The 24,263-nt window shown below is 40.7% G+C and overlaps 1 protein-coding gene across 3 annotated transcripts in view; it reads left to right on the top strand.

Moving 5' to 3' along the window:
* adgrl2b.1 (adhesion G protein-coupled receptor L2b, tandem duplicate 1) overlaps positions 1–24,263 on the top strand; it is a 115,607-nt gene that overhangs the window by 5,716 nt on the left and 85,628 nt on the right. For 2 of the 3 annotated variants that reach the window (XM_028427271.1, XM_028427274.1), the window contains exon 3: positions 1,024–1,104. The exons of the other annotated variant lie outside the window; for it this stretch is intronic. The gene's annotated coding sequence lies outside the window, so the exon portion shown is untranslated. The remainder of the gene's footprint in view (positions 1–1,023; positions 1,105–24,263) is intronic. 3 annotated transcript variants of the gene reach the window in all.

Raw genomic sequence — 24,263 nt, 5'->3', positions numbered from 1 at the left:
GCTCTAAAATATTGCACTCATTATCCCTGCTGTTTGTATTCTGGATCTTATTGCCTGTTTCATTCACAACGACTTTTACACATGTGGGGTTTGAACCGACATCTGCTCAGTGTTAATACAGTCTGCACCTGAATGGAGCGACTGAGTGTGTTTCAACTACACAGAGCTAATGGTCTAATCACATCCATGCACATGCTCATGGAATAATTTTACTCTTATTACAGCGTTTACTTTTCATTTGCTGTGAATGTAGCCTGGAATAATATACACAAAAAACACGTAAATAACTGCTGCAAACTCAATTACTTGATACTGTTACGAGTGTGAAACAATAAAATAGGTTTATTTGCTTTCTGCAAAGAGTCTGAGTTGCAGAAGACATTTTAAACCTGTATCCAACACGTGTCTCCTCTATCTGAATGCTGTGCTCTGTGCTGTTATTTCCTTCTTTGTGGTCCACTTTCTTGATCCCTGCTATCTGGACCATTAATGAGCCTTTTTTTTGGTTTTTGTTTGCCCCGAGAACTATTATTCTATTGCAGACTGGAGGGCTGAGGGTTGTCTGGTGCATGAAAAGAGCAGGATGGGTGTCTATTTATGAGATACTAGGACCATCACGCATAGCAAGGACAATCACCAGCAGCACCCTTGGCGTCGCTTAATTCGGCAAAAGCTTTGTCCTGCAAACCGCAGCCATGTGCCTCTGATTCACAGTCTGAAGAGCCACTTTAATGAATTATGTAATGTCTCTGCTAATATTCTCATAAAAGCTCCAGATTATTGCAGAGTAAGATGGACGTGCCCCAGCTGTGAAACAGAAGAGTATTGTTATTGTGCAGAGGTAATGTGAGGTACATTTTTTGCAAATAATGCAGGCATAGAGTCCTCTCTGCACATTGCATGCAAAATAAAATGTGCTTTGTATGTATGCTGAGGTGCAGGCAATGCTGTTTAGGCTCTTTGTGCTTGGCTGTATTCATCTACTGTCAAGCTAAAGTTGATCTGCAATTCTCTTTGTACCAGATCCTCTCCCAGCATCCACGAACCAGACGCACAGGGGAGAAACCTTGACGAGGCACATGAGAGGAAAAACAGCACATTTGGGTATGACTAAAACCTTCAAAGCATTCTCTGTCAGCCAGATCTTTTTTTGTTTTTTGTGATTCAGCCTATACTGCAGACGATCGGCGCACGGAAAGAGATATTTTATATTTTCGGCAGCATGTGTTATTTGTGTTTCTCTGGACCTTGAGGTTCTCGGAAGCCCCCGCAAAATGAAGTGTGAGCTCGCAGCAGCTGCCAGACGACATGTATAGTATAGAAATACTACCTCCTCCGTTGAGGTCGAGAGGAAAGACACATTTTTTTAAAAGGAGAAAGGAAATAAGAGGATTATGGCTGATAATGTGTGTGTGCAGCCTCCCACTAGGACAAGCGTGCTTTGTTGTAGAATACCTGTGGCTCATGTATAAGGACTGTTTACAATGGATTCACAGACATTCATTCAAAGTAGGAGAGCTTTGATTGGCTGGTGGAGGTCATGTTAGTTGCAGCTGTATAGGATGTCAACGTGAATACAGTGCATACAAGGTCTGTTTTCCTGAAACACATAAACATATAGTGATAAAATGCACATGATTTTTGATTGCCAGAAAAAAAAAAACGAGAGCACAATGTGACTCTGGAAAACCTTTTGCTATTACAACCTAATTTGTTGTCATTTATTTGCAATTGCAAGTAAATGTAGCCAAAGATGTTGGCAGCAGATGGTCTTCTCTCAGACATCCTTAAAAATATTTATAAGAAAAATTAATGAAATGATCTAGTAAATGTTGTTATCAGAGATGACTTAGTGAAGCTGTAAATCACTGGCCTGTGTTCGTTCACCATGTGCAAAGAATTTACTGGAAACCTCGTGTTTGGAATCCTTCCAAGCACAAAAAAAGGTTGACTGCTGAAATTTTTGAGATAATTAGTAAACTCAATGCAACATGTGTTTATTAGTCTAAAGAAACTAGACAGAGAAGCCAAATGCAATGGGGGAATTGCCAAAAACAAAGCTATTCCCATATTCGCCCTTATTATCAAACTCGGGTAATAAAAGGTTTGATTGATGAAGACGTTGGCAGAGCAGCTCTCTTCCCATATTTACATTCACTGCCGGTGTAGTGAGTGATTTGGCATCTGTGCCATCTGCGAACATCAATAATAAGATGTAAATAAATAAAACAAGGGAAAGGTGATTATATATGTCTGTGGAGATTTTGTAGCTCTGACCAAAAAAAAAGCTTCAACATTCTGTACGAGCTCCCTTGCCAAGCCTCTATCAGCTTCCTAAGTCATATCAGATGTTTGGGCTTTATTGGGACTTTGAAATAGTTATTAGCCTGAGCACCCACCCAGCTTGATTTATCTCCCGCTGAATAGTGAGCCACACTATAAAAAAAAAAGCTCTGCTTGGTGCGATCGATTTCCTCTACTTTTCTTTCTTTAATCAGAAACTACCACTTTGGAAATATGACAGCAGGTGACAGGGTGGTTACTATAGGAGCTGAGATCTCTCTTGAAAAAGATTAGTATCCTTGGAATAATAAAAACATGTGCAGTCCCAGCCTTATAATAAGTGAGTGGGTAGAATGTCTTCTTTTTGTGGATTAAAAAAAAACACAGCTACAAGTACCTGAGCTCATTGCAGTGAGTGCAGATGGTTTGCTCAGTCTGTCTTTGCTGAAAATGTTCAGCAGCAGGGATTAGGAAGAGAAGGTGGAGCGTCTACTGCATGTTTCCTAAAATTACAGTAAGCGGGTCATTTCCATAGGGGGGAACTAGGCCTGCAGCGTGTCTAATGTGTCTATAATACCAGCAGAAGTGGAGAATCTCCTGCCAAGCATTGCAACCTCTGTCTTTGTCTGACATCCTCTTGCTGAAATTGGAAGCTCTGCTGGTCCTCTAATACAAGTTCAAATCAAAACAATTTAATTGTGTCCAAAGAAAATTCTTTTTTTTGTGCTACTTTATGGTTTGGTAGTGAAAGAATCATTTAAATGAGGTAATTTGAAAACAGCAGGTATAATGGGACAAATAAGGTTTTCCATCATAGGCTTTTATTTTTATACCTGTGGTTATGATTTGTCGTCAGTGGGCGGAGCAAAGACGCAAAACGATCTGCAACCAAGGGTATCGCAGCAGAATGCTTGAAGGATGATGACCCCGATAATAATTATAATCTGGCAATTTAATTAATTTAACAACAATCTTTACTTATTTGTAAAATTATGCCATTCACCAGGAAAAATTGTGATTTATTTATTATTATAAATCAGGTCAATACTTTATCGTCTTCGTCAAACATATTACTTTTGTGTGAAATATATTATATGTTTAATATTCTTGATGGGATCTTGTTTGCAGGAGTGTTTAGATTTAGGCTAATATTTGAGATATTTGTTCATGATTTTATTGAACGTGTTTCAGCTTAATTGCATGCTATCATACAGTTTGCCCTTGAATGAGTATTTGGCAAATAAAAATATTAAATAAATGACTAAATATTAAATAAATGACCAATCTAATACATAGATTTAAACATTTAAAAAACTAAAATATTCATTCATACATGCATAAAATGCATCACTGAGGTTTGAGAACCCAAACTTTAATTTGGAACATACTTTCTTTACAAAGACACAGTAGGATGACACAGTAACAATTACGATATTTATTAGCACGTATGAGTGTGTGTGAGACTGAAAGTAAACCTCAGATTATGCAGTAAGTTTATCTTCTAAAACAGAACTGCCTCCCTCAAATTCTTATTATCATGTTTCCATCGTCATACCACATGTGTGAAAACACCTTCACTGTCGTTACATGAATTACAGACTCTGACGTGTGTGCAGTTTTCTCCTGCTTTTGGCACAAAGCCCACCAATCAAATTCAAGGGTCCTTGGCCTCCATGGAAATCCCATTCATTGAACAACAATACAGAGAAACCTATAGCATAAAGAGAGAGCACTTCTCATCTCACACTGAGTCCTCTGCATGATCAGTCAGGGTGATGCAATTTAGAAGTGGTAGAGGGAAAATATAACTCAGTAAGTAACAAGTGCAGTGTTAAGCAATAATTTGTGTGTTTTTTCAGAAGTATGAACATGGCTGCTGCTAAGGTTGCATGTGTTCCTGCACTGTAGGCTGCAAAGTGACAGAGGTGTCCTTTTTTCCGCTCTCTTTTTTTCCCCCAGCCTCCCAGCCTCAAATTCAATCCAGGCAGGAAGCACTTACCATTCAGGTGTTGGTCAGAGGGTTGGATGTGCTTCAAATTGATTACAGGGTGAAGGATGGCTGCTAGTCCTAAATTTAGGAAAGCTTTCACATGTGAGATCAGAGATTTTCTAAGTTTTTTTTTTCCCATTTAGGTTACAGTCAGACTGCTGCCTGTCGCTCAGGGTTACGTGCCACTCTTCTGCTTGTGTAGTGTTAGGCACAGATCACACCTAATGCAGAACGACAGGGGACCCGAGAAAATAGCAGACTTTTCTTCTCGGTGTCAAATTTTTAAGTTTTCTAATTTTCTTACCACATTATTACTTTAATTGTCTTTACTAATTAGAGCACATTCCCACTGTCACCTCCTTTAGTCGCACATGATGATTAACCTTTGCTTGATGAGAAAGATAAAAAAAAGATAACAAGGCATTTTTTTCTTCGGTGCCTGCTACCTTTGTGCCCTAGTTAACATTTATATTATAAATAAAACCTTCTAAAAATAGACCAATAACCTTTTTGTTCTCTTAGTTTAAGACTTCAAGACTTTTTTTTTTTAGGACTAAAGGCTCTGCAGGAACATCTACTGTAGCTTTTACTGTTACACAATGCTTGTAAATATAGTTATGATATTAATAGATTATGGATGGATGATGACCATCTGCAAATCAGTAGACACACTGCATGATTGCTAAAATTACAGCACAAAAATAGACTTTTTATTTTTATTTTATTTTTATTTATTTAAATATTTTTTTATTTTGATACAACAAGCCTATAACATCAGCATAAAAAGCTGCATTATAAAAAAATATTATAAATCTAAATGTAACAGTTAAAGACAAAATATAAATGTGATGCCATTGTATGAAAAAAGTTCATTTTTTATTAATAAAATGTAATTTGAGTGCTTTTATTTTTAGACGCGAGACCCCAGAAATCCTAAAATAATTAAATAAATCTTTCTTTTCTTTTTTTCAAGTTGTGGGATTATGGCAATTATATATATTTTTTTTTGACGTAATCTTCCATAAAGCAGAGTTTCTTAACAGCAGTAACAAAAACAGAATAATTGTGACTGAAATATCTTCTGACACCCATGTTTTTCAGGCAGCCATGGCCTCCTCCTCGCCATAATCCCTGCCCCAGCTCACGTTCTTAAACGTCTGGCTGCTGTATAATTCACACCGTGCCATCGCTGACTGTTCCATGTCATGCTGATAATGACACAACGCATTTGTCGGAGCACCACCCGTTAAAGTTTGTCCCTCCTATCGTCCTGTGTGTTTGGATAAACATTTCGGGCAGTGTCAGCACTGTAAACAGGCGTGGAGGATGCTCAAGCAGGAATACTTAACATCGTTTAGCAAGTCAGGGCAGGCAATGCAGCCAACAGGAAGTGGAACGGGATCAGTGCCACATAACACATAACACTGTGCAATTGAGTGATATTAGTGTCAGGTCTCTTGTTAGGACAACTGTGGTGGTCTCTTTAACTGCTTATATGAGTGCAGACCCTGACGTAAAAAATCCATTTCGCTGCATGTTGTCACCGCATGTCTTTTTCACACCAGCATAATTCCTATAATAGGTGTCTGGTAACTCTGGGGGTCTACTGTATAATCAGTGCAAAAACAGCCCTGGGTGCTCGGTTTATTGTACGGAGTGACATTCATACTGATGGGTCAATCTGAGAAAGTAAAACTGGGCAGTGTTGTAAATCTGTAGCGCTGTGCATTCTTGTACATTCTGTAGGATTTGAGCTGGATGTTGTCACACTGTGCATGGTGCTTAAAAACAAGAGGTTAGGAAAACATAACCTGCCTGTCTGGGGCAATATGCTGTGGGAAAAAAACACATGCTGCTCCTGCTAATTCCCACTGTAAGAAAACCCAAAACAAGTGAAAATATCAGCAGGAAAAAAAACAAGACTCTGCCAACAAGAGGGTGAAAAAATCACCATGTCAGTTGGGTCTAATTCTACACAGCGCATTCAATGGAGTTGGACAAGAAAACATAATGTCTAATCAGATAATTGTGTCCAGAAATGGACAAAATGAATTACCCATCTGTTTGTGTCGCAGCCAGCGATAACCATGCAATTTAGATTTTGAATAACATAATAATATTTTGATGATGGCCTGGAAAGCATTATCAAATGAAGGGCAAGTTGGCCATAGTGTGGTGTACTCTGGGCGGCCATAGCATAATAGATAACACAGAGAGGAGACTGTATGTACAAGTGGCTACTCTATGGGTTTAGACTGAAAGAGGTTTTTAATGGAGCCCAAAAACTGGGAAAATTGTTTTCTAGTGATTAAAAAAATCAACACAGAAAACAAATTGCATATATAATAATATGTTAAAAGCCTTTGCTGGATTTATCATTATTTTTTGTGGTTTTTCACACATTTATCTCTGTTTGGAAGTCACACCACATTCCCACTGTTCTTAAAGCCTATTGGTTAATGAATGTACCCATGTTTCTCCAGAGCAGTGATTGGCCCAGGCAGGCTTACAGCATGTCTGTTACTTATGCAGAGCAGAGGAGAGAGTGTGGCTAGCAGCGTGGCTAACACTTTACCTAAAGTCCCTATTTAGCATTTCTAATCAGCATACATGAAGCTGCAGTAATGGATTACAGCACACTACAATGTACTTTTATATAGTGATAATGTATTTTCACATTGTATTTGACTTGTCAGATAAGGTTTTACTATTACCATTCAGCTCTGAAAGAATAGGAGGTCTTCATCTGGCCCTACCATTAGATCCAGCAGTGAGGAATGCTCACTCTCTGTGGAAAACCTCTGGGCGCTTCCGTGGGACAGATTAACCCTGTCCTCCTGTTTGTTTGATGTGGTCAGCTCATGTAAATCGCCACAGTCAACACAAACCAGTCTTCATGCTTATACACTGAGCTGTGTGTGAGGCATGTGAAGATAGTATATGAAGCATGAAGCACATGCACTGGCCCTCATCTTAACAGCTTCCAGCCTGGGATGATGTCACTTCTTACCCTGCAGAGGAGTAATCAGTCTCCTGCATGCCTGAAGGGCCCCTTAGGAGTTATCAGTCTTTGATAGTTGTCTCTATTGCAGCAGATTCAATCTGTAACACCACTTCAGGCTCTGTATGAGCATATAACAAACATACTTAATCATTTCTGTCATTAGGAGTGCTGAAAGTCCTCTGTGAGCCTCCCTAGTTATGTTGCAGTTGCACAAAATTAGTATCAGAGCGGACAAACTGCTACACCTTGCAAGAGGTATGATTACATACATACACATGACGGAGGGAGAGCAACAGATAGACATACACACAACTGCAGGCAGATATAAGAGCACTGAGACTCACACACAGCTCAGTGTGCCACTTCCTCATCTCCTGCTGCTCTGTCCTTAAACCTCTTCACCCTCCATGCAGGGAGTAGACACTGTGCTCTTTTCTCTTTGTCATGGTAATAACACTAAGCCTAACTGTCCCCCATTTTGCCTGTCAACTTGCATTTATTTTGTTTTCCTTTTTTCCTTTCTTTCTTCGGCATGTACTGTCAGGTTTCTTGGGGTATGTTTAAGTCCCTCCCAGCATCATTCACCACTCCTGGAACCAATTATATTATCCGGCCAGCCTATTCAATTCCTACAGAGGGAAGGACAGAGGAAAATCTCGAGCTATTCTCTAAGCCAGCAGCATCACACCTTTGCTAACATATTCTTAAGATCCCACTCATTCCTCGATCTGCTTTCCATTTCCCTCTCAAACTCCTCACTGTGCAGTTTCTCATTCCTTCCATGACGCTTCCCCTGACAGTGTGAATAAGGGTCTTGTTGTTGGCGACACCAGCATGCTGCTGTGTGACACATTATCTGGTGTAGTCTGCCATTGCAGCAGGATGCTTGCCTCAGAGCCTACCCGTATTGTCTGAGCTTTCACTTCACCCCTGGCTATCTGCTGTGCTCTGGCTTAAGGCTTATCCTTGGGCCTCTGCAGAGCTGCCGGGCCAATGAACACTAACAACTTTCCCTTTGTATGCTACGAGAACCTTTGTACACAGTGCACTGGCACATTTACTGCTTCTGTCTCCCTGTACTGCTCTCAATTCAAGACAGTCTGTTCTATCTATCTATCTGTCTGTTTGTCCCATCATGTGGTATATGAGTGGTGGGACAGGCTCATGTAAGCTGATGAGCATGCTAGCAGACAAAACACTATAACTGTTATTTCTTTGCTTTCTGTTTTAGTAGTTTTATTTCAAATGTTAGCAGGTTAACCTTTTTTTCAGACACTCTTACAAGTTGTTCCTCCTAAAGGTAAAATGCACTCTACAGCACATATGGTACCTTTTCAGAATGGTAAAGGGAGACATCACGTGGTCAACTATTCTTTCATCTTCTTGATTGCTGCAATCAGACAAGTCTTTGCCCATGTAATCATTGACTTTGATATAGATGCAGTTCCAGTGAGATTTATGTTTTATCAATTCGTTTTATGTTGTGTTTCATAGCTGCCTGACTCTGGTTGACTCTGACTGCAAAGTGATGCTTAACTTCAGACACACTTCGTATGAAAGTACGAAGTGTGTAAAGTGTTTTTTCTCTCGAAACTTTCTGGCCCGGACGTTCTTCTAGTGTGTGTGTGAGTGTTTTTTTTGTTACACAGAGGTAAGATCTGGCGAACGAGCCTGATTGAAATTCCAGTGCTGCATTCAAAGTTGTCCTCAGTTTCAGCTGAAAAGCAGTCCTATGTAATTATCCTAATCGTAGTTTTAAAAGCAGCCGAGCTGTCAAATACTCCCATGCAGGATAATGCACATATTGGCTAGAAATAAGCCTGTTCGGACAAATGCACCGATGTGTCAGAAATGTCACTAGCTGAACAAAATACCCTCTATTGTTGTTCTGTGACACCTGTGGGTACCTTTTTTTTTACAGACAGGCTATAATTAAGTACTCAAAGAAAGATGTGGATGGGAAATATTAATGCTAATGTATCTACTTTAGTATTTTTAATTTATTTATTATGGCTTATTATCTGTTATTATTGTTGTTTTGTTCACCTTTCCATGGTGTATGCCTGTTGGCCTGAAGTGCCTTTCTGCCATTGTGAGAAACCTTTAATAAATACAATTACAAAAAATCAAAACACACAATGAATACAGGCATTCAGCTGAGGAAAACAACAAGTAAAAAAGAAAATATGGAATAAAAGCAGGCAGACATGCATAAAAGTATCAGTGAATCCTATTCTTCATACCCTCACAGATCAAAAGCAGACAGCTAACAAGCCAGCTCCTCTGATGGAGGCTCTGTGTTGACCTGGAATCCTTCTGTACTTATGTTTTCTTGGAGCTGCATTCAGCTGAGGTCTTTCTGAGGCGCTGTAAGATACGCCATCCTGAGCTTCTGTGCTGTGATGAGCCCTGGGAACATTGGCAAAATGTTTCTCGGCTGCATGTAGGCAGGCAACTGGGGGTCGCTCGTGTATATATATATATATATATATATATATATTCACATACTAGTTTTGTTTTATGCACGGAGCATAATATAATGTTTGCTCTCTAGTTCAAACTGACAGAATTCACAGTAGATTGTTTAGTCAATTAATGTGCAGGTCAATAAAACATGCACTTGAGATTTGTGCACATCAATTCCTTTTGCAAACCCAAACACTGTTCTGTGTGTGATGGTTCACAGGAATGTTTACCGCTGTCTTTGGTGAAGCATAAATCCAGCTTAACAGGAAAATAGTGTATAGCTGACCTTCTGTGAAACAGTTGGAGGTTGGTAAGGAAAAAAATAGAAAATCCATGTGATGAAAACAAAGGAAAAAATGACCTGGCAGCAAAAGAAATGTGGAATAACTAGACAAGCGGATATGATTGATAAGTGACATGATGTGAAAATCAGAGTACAGGGACCATTTTTCTACATTTTGCACATTTATTTTAGCTTCCTTCTACATGCCTCTTGCACAAGACAAAATATTTGACCTGAACATCTGGCCTAGTAGGAAAGCACTTCAAATCAAATGAATCTAGAGTAGTCACAGGTTATTTATTATTATTATTTCCACCCGTTTTTAATGCAAATTCAAATCTATATTCCTAATAACCATGTACTAATACAATCATAACTTATCAATTTCTCCTCATCTGCATTGCTTATAGTTCTGACTGATGCGCCATCGTGATGTTTACGCAGGAGGCTGGTAGCAGCAGTTGTTGGAGAGTGCTCGAGTGGGGTGGTGCTCCTACCTCCGCAAGCAGCCAATAGCTTATTGATCACAGAGTGAAGAGCTTTTGATGAGACATGTTGTCATGACAAGTCCACAACCAGGTTTTTCAGCAGCATGGGGTGAAAAACAGACTCCTGGTGAGGCGTATATGAGTCCTCCTTACACACACGCAAACACACCGGGCAGATTCAGCAGTAGCCGCTCAGGTCACTGCCGGTTCAGGCTTTACAGATTTCTGGCCCTGCAATGTGAAAAAGTCTGTTGCTACAGAATGAGGAGATGCATTATAGAGACTACAGAGGTCTGCAGGCACAAGCCTATTCATATTCAGTATATAGATTTACCCTGACTCATCATAGTGCAGGAAGAAGAGTGCTGCTGTGTATCGCTGTAAGAAATCTTCTTACGCATGTCGCCAGTAATATTAGAAACAAAAAGCAAATCAATCATTTGCACGTGACAGTTATGAAATACAAACCCCTGTGTTTGCATACTTCTTTCACACATTGCTTTAATTTTTATTAATCCCACACAAGATGACAGTCATATGTCGATGCGGTTTCAAATTCTTTATTAAAAAATAAAAAGATCGCCAGCCTCCATCACAACAATCTGGGTATCGGATAGCATTTACTCGCTGCCTCGTCCTCTGTGAGATAAAACAATATGTCACACTGTAGAGGGATGCTTCATCATAACAACTGTTCTTCCTGATGCCACAAGCCACAGTATAGAAAACTCACAGCTGCCTGTGTTTAGGGGTCTATTAATTCCAGCCATGACTGCTGAAAGATGAAACAGCTGGACTTAAACTATCTTGACAAACTTGTGCGTCTGACACACACACACACAGAGAAAAGACAGCCATATTTAGGCGGTCTGTGTGATTTTTGTTTCCGCTTGTGCTACATGTTTCTTCTGCCAGAGACATCGCATCAAAAGGACAGAGAGAATATTTCCTTTTCTAACAGTTCACTTAGGACTCTTTCTTAGGATTCCTCAAGGACTTTACAGGTAGTCTTTTTATTCTGTGGGTTTAGTGCTCGCTTGTACTTCCACTGACATGAAAAATTAAATGCATGGATCCTGTGTGAAGCCGCTGGGACTTGACAGTATGTTGAGTTTTCTGTCTGGGATCCTTTGTTTGTCCAAAAAGCATTAAATCATACTGCTTCTGTATGCATGTAATAATTCTAAATCTACACTCATCAGCCAAAGCGGAGTTTATGTAACATGTGGGCTATTAGGGATGTATTTGAAGAGCAGCCTTGAAGAAGCTTTCCCTTTCCTGCCTGTGAAGCCGGGACCTCTGGGGGGCAGTAGAGGCATCAACACTTCCTTTCATCTCATCTTGGCTGCTTGAAAGGGGCAAGGTCAGACGGGATTTGAGCTTGGCTCACCGCTACGTGTTTCTTTGCTTGCCCAGTCTTGCTTTAGGCACAGATTATCACCATATACCGGCTACTGTTACACTCCACCTTTGTGGCTCCGGTACTTTGCCAGATCCTGATTGATGTATCAGGGGACTCCTTTCCTTCCATATTTATGCAACTGAAAACCTTTCTTTACTTGACTGATAAAAAAAAAAATATACACACATCTGAAGAAATTTAAAGGGCTCCTTAAAGGATTTCCAGCCCAAATATACATCAACAAAGCACCGCCAAAAGCCGTTTAAGGAGCTTTAACTTGAAATGCCTCACCTGTGAAGACAGCACGGTAAAAGTAGCCACTTGAAAAAAGTGTGTAAAAACAGACAGACTGTAAGGTGTTGTACCTCTCTCTAACAGGGGTTGTTGTTTCAGTTAGCCCTGAGATACTAAAACTACGTCCACCAGGATGTAACTCAAAGGTATGAGTAAAGTCTGAGGAGGAGCAGAGTGAAAACATGACCTGTAAAGTCCATCCATTACTTCACCATGATGAATGTACCCAGCACAGAGCTGATGTAAACACACAAATCACCACCACCACCGTGACCCCTCCTGCACACAGCTGCATTTTTGCTGCAGCACAAAATGAGCCTATAGCACGGTGCTCTGTTTAATACCCCCCTCCTTGGTCTACCTGCATCAAATCATGTCACATCAGGCAGACCATCATACATGCTGGTTGTAATGTATGAGACAATTGTTCCGATATCCTTCTGTCTGCCAGTGCAGCTCTGCTGCTTTTTGGACTGAGACACTGCTCATGATGTGACAGTATGGTCCCTGGCTAACTAGTTAGCATGCTAACTTCAGTTGATTGCTGCTATTTAACGTCATTGCTGCTTCACATTTTACGGATAATTTTCAAAGATTTATAAACATATATCTTATAGTTTTTATAATTTTAAAAATGCTATTGTTTGATTATTTTATATATATATAGCTTTAAGTGCACATATCCCATACTTTGATTTAGTAGCATCATGAATGCATGAGGGCTGGGTTTGTTGTAGCCTGTGAAAAACTATGTTGTGTGACACCATAGTGTGACTCTTACTTACAATGTCACTGATCCTCCTGTTTGAGTAACAGTCAAATTAGACATAGGCAATATATTTATTCAGCACAGGCTGATATTACTACTGTACTGTTTTCCTCCATTCGAACAAAGACACCTGAACTCTGAGGTGACGACTGACTCTCTCACACATTCCCTCTGTAACTGATACAAAACAAAACAGCTTCCAAGCTATTATTGTTTTATATTTTTCTCAAAGTCTCTTGAGGCCTGACGAGGACTTTGCTTGGAGTCCCAGTATGGTGAGGTCGAAGTCATCCAGCAGTGGCCTCCGTCTGGCATTTTACCCAGAGCACATCCTGTGGGAGCGGGAGCTTTGGAGCCGGCTGCGCGACCACATCAAACAATGGCTTTTTGTTGTAAACAAAGCCAGGGCAGCTTGCCGGGGGCCCTCTCTCTCTTTTTCTCTCTCTCTCCTCCCGTTCACGGCCCGTATCCAGTCTGCCTACCATAATTCTGGACTGTCAGGCAAATGTGCGCCAATGCACCACAAGACTCCCTATTCCATTTGTATTTGTACACAAAAACCATGAACCTGGCAGTACAACAGACAAATTCAAATTCTTCAAAAATAGTGAAGCAAGATGAAAAGCAAAACTAAAGGTTTGCCTCCAGAGGATAGTTAAAACAAAATCACCTGAACAGTTGTTTGACTGCACAGCTTGAAACATAATGTCCTTATGTTTATTTATTGGTAAATGTAATCGCTGCTGCTTTTGTCCAGGGGATAGAGAACCAGTTGTGCATAAAAAACATTTTATGTGCATCTGTTTCCTTCAAACGAACACCGTGCCAGTTTGAAATGCAGCATATAATCCCAAAATCTGTAGGTTCATACAAGTTCACTTAAAAGCGGGATGAAAGAAAAAGAAAAAGTTTGATCGTTTCTCATTTCTCAAAAACTAAAATGTTTAAACATCACTGAAAATCCTGTTTAAGAAAAGCAGAGAATCCACAGAAGCTGTCGAGTAACTGAGTACCATACAGAATACTTAGTATTTATTTATTTGCTGTTACAAATACTTCAATCCAATAAGTACAAAAAATGACTTTGCTCATTCATAATAGCTGCACTCAAATGGCGTTTAAGAGTAAAAGTAAAGAAAGTGTATCTTGTTTTAATGCTTTTTTTTGGTGAAAGTGTGTCTTTGTTCAAAACGATGACCTTTTTCCAAACCTATCCTATAATACATTTGTTGCCTATAGCTAACCAAGCAGAAGCACTAAGCCACACCATAAAAGTTAAAAAATAATGGTCCCACATGGAAATCAAACTTGAGTCTCCTGAAAGAAAAGCCTCTGTGTTTCTTGATCCTCTACCGTACTACACAGACTTTAGTCAGCCTTTTCTTGTGAAGTTGTATTTCGTCCATGATGACTGTTTTACTGACATTGCCTATAATAGCCAGGAGCAGCCAAACCCTTTGCTGACATCTATAGCAGAAGTTTCTAAGCACTTCACCCATCATACCAACATTCTTACATCTTTCAAAAGACAGCAGCGCCACTACCAAGATGTCCATATAGGCATGCCTTAATTGTGCGCATATCTTTATTTGATTTCATTAATATAATGATTGAGTTAGTGGATTTAACCTTTAACTAAGGTTAGCTCTTGCTAAGTCAACCTTCTAACATTTTGTTTAAATATGTTAATATAGGGTTTTACCTTTGTGAAGCTGAACAGATTTATAGCATGGCAGCTCAGCTGACACACTGACCAGTATAAGTAAAAAGCCACACTCACCATGAAATTATACTTAATAGGTACCCAAAGGTGCTACACTATATAATGTCAATTAACCCCGGAAACCCTATTTCAGGATCAGGATTCAGAAAATGCTGCAACATGCGGCACCCCCTGCTGTTTCATCTTAAAGCCATTATACCTCCTGTGCATCTGGCCTGCGCTCGATCAAACGTGACGACGCGCCGTGTTTCCACAGTAGGGCCCGCGCTTATCCCAGTGATTAGCACCACGCTATCCTCAGGAGTGTTGACAGCGCTCTGTTGATATAGACCAGTGATCACACTTTAGGTATGATAATGAAAGATTTTAAACACCCAGCTAATTGAAATGCTGGTGCAAGGCGGCAGCTGGGATGCGTGTTTGGCTATTATCACTACTAATAGTTTTGATCGGAAAGGGAAACAGAAGAGGAGGACCAGGAGGAACAGGAGACCCATCTTTGTCTACCATGAACCTTTGGGACCCTCCATGACCAATGCCGTGTGTGTTGTTCCATTATAGCACCTATGTATATTTTAGCCAAACTGATATTCTGTCAGCAACTCATGCAGAGGGGAATTTGGAGGGCTGGTTAATTGCGAGGATTGCTGATAATTGTTTCATTAATTCTTGCAGGCTCCTATTGTTCCTGGCCAGGCACATGGGTCCAAGTCCTCACTGAGCTTGGCAGTAGTTTTTAAACGAAGGGGAAATGGAACAACCTGCTTCACTGCCCCTGCTGATCCCTTGGGTTTCAGCTACTTTTTCTTTTTTCCTCTCATACCTAGTGTGTCAAGGGCATTCCCCGTATCCAGGCTTCTGGAAACATGCAGAGGTCGGTCATTCTAAAAGCTGGTGGAGGCACACAGCAGGAGACCAGATTTACATACTGTCTATATTCTCTTTGACAGAGTGACCAGAGCGTTTGTTCTTAATAAATACCTCAGCTGTAACAGTCTCACAAAAAAACTCCCCTTTAAATAAAGCGTACGGTGCAATGCTCAGGCATCGTTTGTTTCCTTTTAGACAAAAGGCGGCTTAGCATCCTGTTAACATTTATATCCTGATTCTGTTTCATATGAAGTGGAAATTATAATGGGTTGAATTCTAACCAAGTATGTGCATGCTAATCACAGCGCTTTGCTGTTTGAGATCCACATGCTGACTGCTGAAGGGGAAAGAGGCTCCTATTGACTCTATTTGAATCCATTGGCAAGCACATGCTCCAATCTCAGCACTGAGAACCGGGGTTATAAAGTGTGGCAATGGGAAGTACACCAGAGGGCAGAGGCCAGTGGCTTTATTGCTATTTGGAGCACTGCTGTGTGTCTTTAAGCTTTGAAAAGTTTGAATTAGATTTGCTTCAGCACATCTCCAGCTGAGAACTATGTAAATTAACAGTAAAGTACCTTATCTGTGCAGGAAAAGTTAAAACCTCTACGGCCATGGGCACTGTGCTTTATAGCCTCTACACTGAAAGGGGGAGTCTATTTGAAATTGTCATGTACCACTGGCTGAATAGGTTCCTATCTGGTGGCCATCAATAGGAAGAATGTGACCATATGAGCGTATCCTGCTGATAAAATCTATTTCTTGTCCTGTTTTTTTAAGGACTGAAGTTTTTTTTCCATTTGAGGGGATTAACACAGCATGAAAATATTTTGCAGTATCTTTTTGTTCTTTAAGAAAAACAGGATGCCCGGCCTTTTCGATTTATGCGCAGTTACTCTAAATAAAGGAAGACTTCAATCCCTTCAGTGCGAGGTTTAGAAGAATACATTTTGGCTTTGAATCACAGAGTATGTTCTGTACCCTGCCTGCTGGGTTCATGGTAGTCAGTGGGCTGGTGTAGCCTGTAGTCCCTGGGCTTTTTTACAGTGAGAGACAACGATCCTCCGTCATGGCTGGTGGCCGTTTTTTTTTTTTTTTTCTCATTGAACTGCAAAAACATGTGAGGAGCTGAAGCGCCTCTGTGTAGCAGAGAGAGAAAGAGAGAGAAGGGAGACAGAAAAAAAGCCTATCATTTATTATTCAAATGAAATGAGGTCCGGCAGATGGTGGAAGAGGGGCCGTGGGCTTGCGGCAGAAAACCTCCTGCTCTCTACCTCTGTGATTTCAGTCAGCCCGTGACGAAACAAAAAGTTCAAAGGGAATCAACGATCGTGACGAATCTCATTAGCATATTTCCAATGAACAACATTAGAAGCAGAGATGAGGGAGTCAAGGATGCATCCCATGCAGAAACTAATCAATGTACGCTGCATATATTGATATTGTGGGCTTCAGTTACATATACATTTACCACCAAATGTATAACGTACACTAATTAGGCCTTAGTTTCAAACAAGTTAAGGTGGTCATCAACAAAAATCCACACCTTCACTCAGGAGAGAAGTTTGCATCGGTTATTCTTTTTTTTTTTTTTTTACATTTTCTTGGCTACTATAGTGTGATGTTTTTGTTCCGGACATCACATGACACCTGTGGGTTCCTATAGCTGCAGTAAGTGAACTCTAGGTTGTTGTAAAAGTGTTTTCTTGTAAGATTGAGCTGTTTAAAAACGACTGTCCTCACTTTCTGCCCCTATAGGTCACGGGCTGAATTGCACCTTCAAACCCAAGCTTACAAGGACAGCCACAAGGTGCACACACATCCGGTGGTAACCTCTGCAGGCTGAGAAGTGACGAATACAGTTTTCTGCATGGACATAGGCTGTAAACGTCCTTTTAACATGAAGGCCTGAAACTAAACTTGTTCATATAGCTTTATTATGTCATTTTTGTAGTCACTGACAGACTCCTCATCTTAAAGAGAGCAACCTGTTATCATTATGAAATAAAGTTCTCTGGAGGTGATTGTCACCGGTGTTTTACCAAATATAATAACAACTGGCGGTATATTAGGTGTTTCCAAAATGGATCATTTTTGGTCATTTATTCTTTGGATACTGTGTGGAGTGTGCCATGCCATTTGCCTGAGCACTATAAAACACTGACATGTGTGGGGTGAACCAACCAAGGCTGGGCTTGTAAAAGGCAAAAAAACTCTTAAGCTGTCCTTCAGACACATAAGACTTCAGCACCTGTCAAGGGGTTACTTAAGTGTCAGCCTGAAACCACGTGCAGCCAGCAGCACGCAGCTAGCCTATCCTGCATGGCACTTGGTGTTATTTAGTACTTTATTCTGAGAGATACCGTCCTCCCCTTCCACTCAGAACAGAGCACCACTCCATCTCTGATTTAAAATATTGGGCCGGGATGTGCTTTTGCCCTGTAGGCACGACTGTATTTCAAAAAACTGAAATTTGAGTGAGTTTTTCTGAAGTTCCCTGTGGTGCTGTTTCTTCTGGACCACAACAGGCCACAAATCTGGCAGCGGCAGCCTTTTTCTCAGTGAAAATACAGAGGAACATCCACCCATTAAAGCACAAGAGGAATTTGGTCAGGAAAGGAATGCAATAAAATGTATAAAAAAGCCAATTTTGACTTTACACAAAGGATCTAAGAAAGTCATAGAACCAAACGAGGGATATAAAGGAACAAATAGATCACAATCTTTTTATTTATGGGATATAAAGAAAGGGGTGGTTACATCCTGCTTTGGGTTTTGGTTATCACATAACATAGGAATGCTGTGTCTGCAGCTTATAAAGAAATGTGCTGCACATAAAATCATGCAATTTGTTAACAGAATAATTTGCTAATCCTAATTTGGAACTGATTGTGGAATACATTGGCAGTTTCACTACTTGTTATTTGCATATTAATTAATAGGGTATAATCGTATTAAAATACTGTCGTCTTTGGAAACTGTGTTCCATTAAAAGACTGAGAGAATCATAATGGAAGTCTTTAAACAGAAACATTTGGACACTTGGCTTGGCATCTCTTAGCTCCTTTGTTCATGACAAATGGTTTAAATTCAGTGCAGATTAATATAAGAAAAAATCCCATTGCTGGGAAAAACCCAAATCTTGCTTTATTGGCAACAATCGTAGTTTTGAATGTCTGTTTTGAAGATTAATGACGAAAGATTTTTTTTTAGAGCAGAGACAAAGACAGAGGGGTGGTAAAATGTAAGCCTTGATTTAAGAGGGAGATCAGTGGTAGAGGCTCTTTTTTTACAGCCATTTCCTGCTGCCAGATAAACAGAGCCCTCTCTGAGGCTTTCTGCAGCTCACACATGACATTCTTAAATGATCAGTTTGTGAATCCCACTCCTCAAACGGAAGCACTTTGCCGTGTCACCTTGTAAATTCCTCTGCTCCTGCTTTAAATGCATTTTTAGTGCTTTGAAAATGAAGAGACCACCATGTGCTTGGAACATACCGTCACCCCGCAACAGGTTCTTTTCTCACTCCCACCCAAACACTCCTCAGTCCTCTCCACTCCGCGACCAGAATAGCAGCAGCAAGGTGACATTGACGAGCCCCCTGGGCCTGCAGGCTGACGTTAGCCCACCCTGGGATGAGGCCGGTGGAGGACCACCCCAGCAGTGGCTATAAGCCCAGGGTGCCTGCCATGAGCCAATTTATGACACCCACAAAGTGAGATTGCAATGTAGACACTTTAGAAAGCAAGTGGCTGAGTCATGGACCTGCTGCACTGCTTCCTACTTCCATCCATAGCTTTGTTTTTGATTACTTGTTACACCAACACATATTTTTGTTAGCATCACTTATGTGATTGCTATAATACACCAATCACAAAATCACCAATGTATTGTTTGGAAATCTCACATAAACAGAGCACAAAGAGCATCATATCTTCCGCTAGGGTTACCATTTCCTCTCTCGGGTGATTGATAAGATGGTGGCAGGTAGAAGGAAATGAGTTACACAGCTCTCCTCATTCGCATGTGCAATTCAGCTTCCTGAATGACTGTGCTGAGAGCGTAAAGTCAATAACTTAATCGTATTTCTGTTGCGGGTAATTAAAAATTGCAAGTCAGCTCTGACTTCGTGCAGTCATCCGCTACCTATGTTTCAAGGTCTAATCAAGTTCATGAGGACATGTGTGGTCGAGAGAGAGCCTAGAAAAAAAAGACCTCATGTCCTGGAAAGCCAGTTGTACACGTCACCATACCGGAGACTACAAATCACAATGTAAATACACTACAGCTGCATTCCAGTCACAGCCGGGGATCCGGATTTCTCAGCTGAATTTCCGATATCCGACCTCCAAGTATTCCAGTTTCCCAAAATCAAAAGCACCCAAAGGCAAAGGAAGTGCAAGTCCCCGGTCCACCCGTTGCATCCTTCACCACTAAGGACCAGAAAGACACATCTGAAGGAGTCTGTCTCTCCACTGTGATGCAATCTGCATTAAAATGCAGCCTTCAAAAGATGCAGCCACAGAACTGAGACGCTGTTTCTGTCTCCATCAGTGCTGTGTGATGTCGAAGCTTTATGACTAATATAAATGTAAGCCTGATGCAGCAGTGGTTCCTACTCTCTGCTGATTGTTTCTATAACTCTTGTTTAGCTCAGTGAGATTTCAGAGCATCATAAAGCCATCCAAACATAATTCCATTATCATTATTATTACTGACTCCTGAAATTTATCAAATTGCAGTGAGCCTTCAAAGGTACAGACAGTAATCAGAAGCACCCCTCCAGTCTGACTGCACAAAAGGAGTGAAATTAAGACCAGACCAGACTGTGGACGGCGCTTAATCCACAGCAGACTCTCCCTCTCAGCTTGAATAAAGCTTTGCAGCACAGCTCTCTGCTCTACGTCTGCTCACTCTGGTAACAAGCCTCCTGACTGGGAAAGAAAAAAAAAGAAATCATAAGCTAGGCAAAAGGTAGGGATGACCTCCCTCCACTTCCACTTCAAATAGAAGCATGCTGAGCTTCACTGGAAGTGGTGTTGGTAGGGGGGCACTGGGGAGTCTTCGAGCTCCTCTCCCCTCTCAGTTATTAACCAGCCTTTTCCATGAACCAGTGTGCACGCAAGGCAAGCCAAAATAGATAATGAGGAATGTCAGACTAGAAACAGAAAATCACCTCTATACCAAGACCAAACTGTTCCAGAGGACTGGTTTGCATTCCACAGCAAGTGAGTGATTTATTACCCCCCCTCCAAAAAAACAAGTCTCTCAAAAAGACATCTAGCTACACAGCTGGTTAATGCCAACTGGTTGTGACTTGTGATGAGTAATGACATCCCTTTGAGTCAGTAGCTTTGTTCTGCTGTGTCTGGATGATGGATCATTCTTTTAAACTCATTCTCAAGATGTGTGGATTATTCATTTCGTAATATTTTTGTTTAACAAGGCAAAGATCTATAAGAAGTCGTCCCCACCTTCTCCTCCACGGGCCGCTTGTGTTATCACATTTCTGCCGGAGCACGGAGTTGAAGCAGTAGTTGTCCACATTTCAGTGTGCTCATCAACAGTAGATCTAGGGTCCATACAAACCCAATTAAGAATCAATTTGAGCCAGTGTCAGACAGTCTGGCGCCTGGAGAGGGGTAAATGCTTTTAATATGAACATTTTATCGTTGTCTCACAGTCTTCCATCGTCTAACAGTCTGGCGTGTGTAAAGCGTCTGTCATGAAGCCTTAAGCCTGAACACTACGAGAGGAGAGCGTCCACGACGGAGCATCCCGCACGTGGCTCACACATGAATAGGGAAAGGTAGAAACACTGACATGCGAAACAATCCCGCTTGAAAGGCGTAAATCACTAAAACTGTTTGAGAACAGTGAGATTTTGTCAGTAGCCGTGATTGGCGTATTTATTTCGCCTGCTGTTCCGTCCTGATTCAGTCTCAAGACAAATGTCAAGGCATGAAATGCGCTCCTGAATCATGTCAAACATGTCTGACGTGGGCCTGGATTGATACGGCCGCCGCTCTGACACCTCTGCTGTTTTTATCTCGCAAATAGCCCGACTAAATCCCTCCTGTACTTCCACCCACTTCACATCTATCACGGCTCAACCATCAGAGAGACCAAAAGAGCTGATTATATGGATCTGCATATCTTAGCTATTCATTCCATTTGAACCATAATTGCACATATAATAACATCCATGTCCAGACAGATTGTATGTTTAATGGCAGCAGCAGCTGAAAAAGAAGAAGGAAAAAAAAACCCTGTTCAGTTCTCATTGTGTTTTTTTCATGCGGGTGAAGCTATCAAATCAATATCACACTATACTTGTGCCAGGCATCACACTGTACACTTTCCAACACCGTAGTATTTCTCATAACAAGAGCGCACAACCACTGAAAGCTTTGCTGCAACAGCCTCTTTAGGGTGGCTGTCAGCTGAGTGGCAGTCAAGAAATGAGTTGTGTTTTCTGAGCACATCCACCATGAAGCTTCTCAGACACAGCAATGCTTTTCCATGCTGCCATTAACTGAACAATTTGGGTCCACTATTGGCATCGTGCATACTTTGACAAAACACACTATAGAGCACAGTTTGACAGACTTGACAACGTGATGACACAGTTCTGCTGTGCTGTGCGCTGACATCATTCTGGAGGCGCTTGATGTGGAGATACTGACATCAGTTGAATAGTTTTCTTAACTCAAACAATAAGATAGAGATTTAATGGTGGTGTTGTTGAGGCAGTTTTGAGTTTTTTTATGCTCGATTTTTTTTTATGATCTTAAAATTCTTTTAAATCGTTGAAAAATGGTCATGGTTTGTATTTATTTTCCCCAAGCTTCAAAACAACTCTGCCGTTCCCTAAGGATCAATTTAGGGCCTCTTCTTTTTAAGTTTTACACGTTACGCCCTGGTGGTGTGATCTGGAGATGTGGCATCTCTTTGCACAGCCAGATAGAACCGGTTCATTCTTTTTTTTAGATGTATTTTGCACATGAGTGTCACAAAACCTTTCAGAACTTAATGTCTGACTGTTCATCATTCACTTTAAAGAATGTGGAGAGTTACCTTACTGTCATTTTTTGGTGTTAGAAAGTTCACATCACAGCTCTGAAGTTATTCCTAAAAACAAGATTTTTATGTAGGGACAGGAACTAGTGTCAGTCAAAAATAATAGTGAACTTTTTTTGGCATTTAATTCTTTCATATCAGAAACGACAGTGAACATCATTTCTGTTCTGTTCTTTTTTAAAAACACATTTTGTTATTGAAGAATGGATAAATAGACTCTGGTCTAATCTATGTAGCTGCCCTGACAAAACATCTCACTTTCCATTTACCTCGCATCTAAAATTTAGCAGATCCATTCAGGCTCAACCAGACAATCTGCCACAAAGTGGTACCATACCTCTCAGGGCGACACAGAGAAAACTAATGTACGCTTTTATTTCTCAAAGGCTTAGCTTTTGTAATGCTCTCCTGTCTGGACTCCCCTCCCAAACGTTAAATCAGATGTAAATGAATCTGAGTCTACTGGCCAGGTGCAGACTAGAACCACATTGCACCTGTTCTAAAGTCCTTACACTGGTTGCCTGCCTCCGTATTGATTTTAAAAAGCTGTTATTTGACTTGCACCACTTCCACCTGCTTCTACAAAAGGCACTATATTGATAGAGAAGCTAATTGAAATGCACTCATTTGAACACTAATGCCATCTGTTTTTAAAATGAGCTATAGAGTCACTGTTTAGTGTAGCAGGGTGATGAACCCCCCCCCCCCCCCCCCCCCCACAAATATATATGTAACACAACAAACAGACGCTAATTTATGTGGTGTGGCTACAGGGTTAGCTGTAGGGCCCTTCACCTTGCATAATGTATGAATAATGTAGGTGGAAGGAAAGCAGGAATTACATGAGGTATCCTGAAGGGCCAGCACAATGCTTCATCACTATCACCCTGTGTTAAACAATATACCCAGACTACAAACTGCAGCATCCCCTGTTTATAGAGCCACAATAAATGCACCCAGTTTTGTTGAATAATTTGACTTTATCTTTTTTTACTAAGACAAAATAGCTATTTGTCCTTTAAGGCAACAGTTGCAAGGAAATCTTTCAGGAGAGTGAAAACACCTTGCCTTATAGAAATTGTTTCATCTTGATTAAAATAACAAGGTATTCAGATTTATTCCAGGCTGCAGCCCTTTTTCAGGAAGACCCATAAAAAGCCAGCCATCTTTGAGAGAATAAATTGTGAACGCTAATTGAACCGAAGCAAACTTGGAAAGGGAGTAGCATGCAGCCTCAAAGTCCCACCTCACTTCAAGGCTAGCTGTGTTCTTCTCACATCTATTCCACCATGTATTTTTGCATAATGGCTTTATTGCACCCAATTTTCCCCGTGAGCTGGTTTGCAAATTATTGACTTCCAACCAGCCGTTGAGTGGATAATATCTTCCTGTTTGGCGGATTTATTATTTATTGCGTCTGTGTTTGTGTCAGGGTTAAAGCGTATGGTACGCGTCTGTGCGTCGGCACTAAAAATAGAGGCAGTCCCAGAACTCCTGCTTTGAGTGACAGGATTCCTTTCACGGCACGAAAAGATGACCCATTTTGAATTCCCCCCCTAAAAAGTCAGCTAAGGTTATTCCAATAAATGTATTACTTTATTGTTTTTTAAA

The sequence above is a fragment of the Parambassis ranga genome, chromosome 17, assembly GCF_900634625.1.
Source record: "Parambassis ranga chromosome 17, fParRan2.1, whole genome shotgun sequence".
NCBI classification, from domain to species: Eukaryota; Metazoa; Chordata; class Actinopteri; family Ambassidae; genus Parambassis; species Parambassis ranga.
The sequence above is the reverse complement of the archived record's forward strand: the minus strand, read 5'-3'. Positions and strand labels throughout refer to the sequence as shown.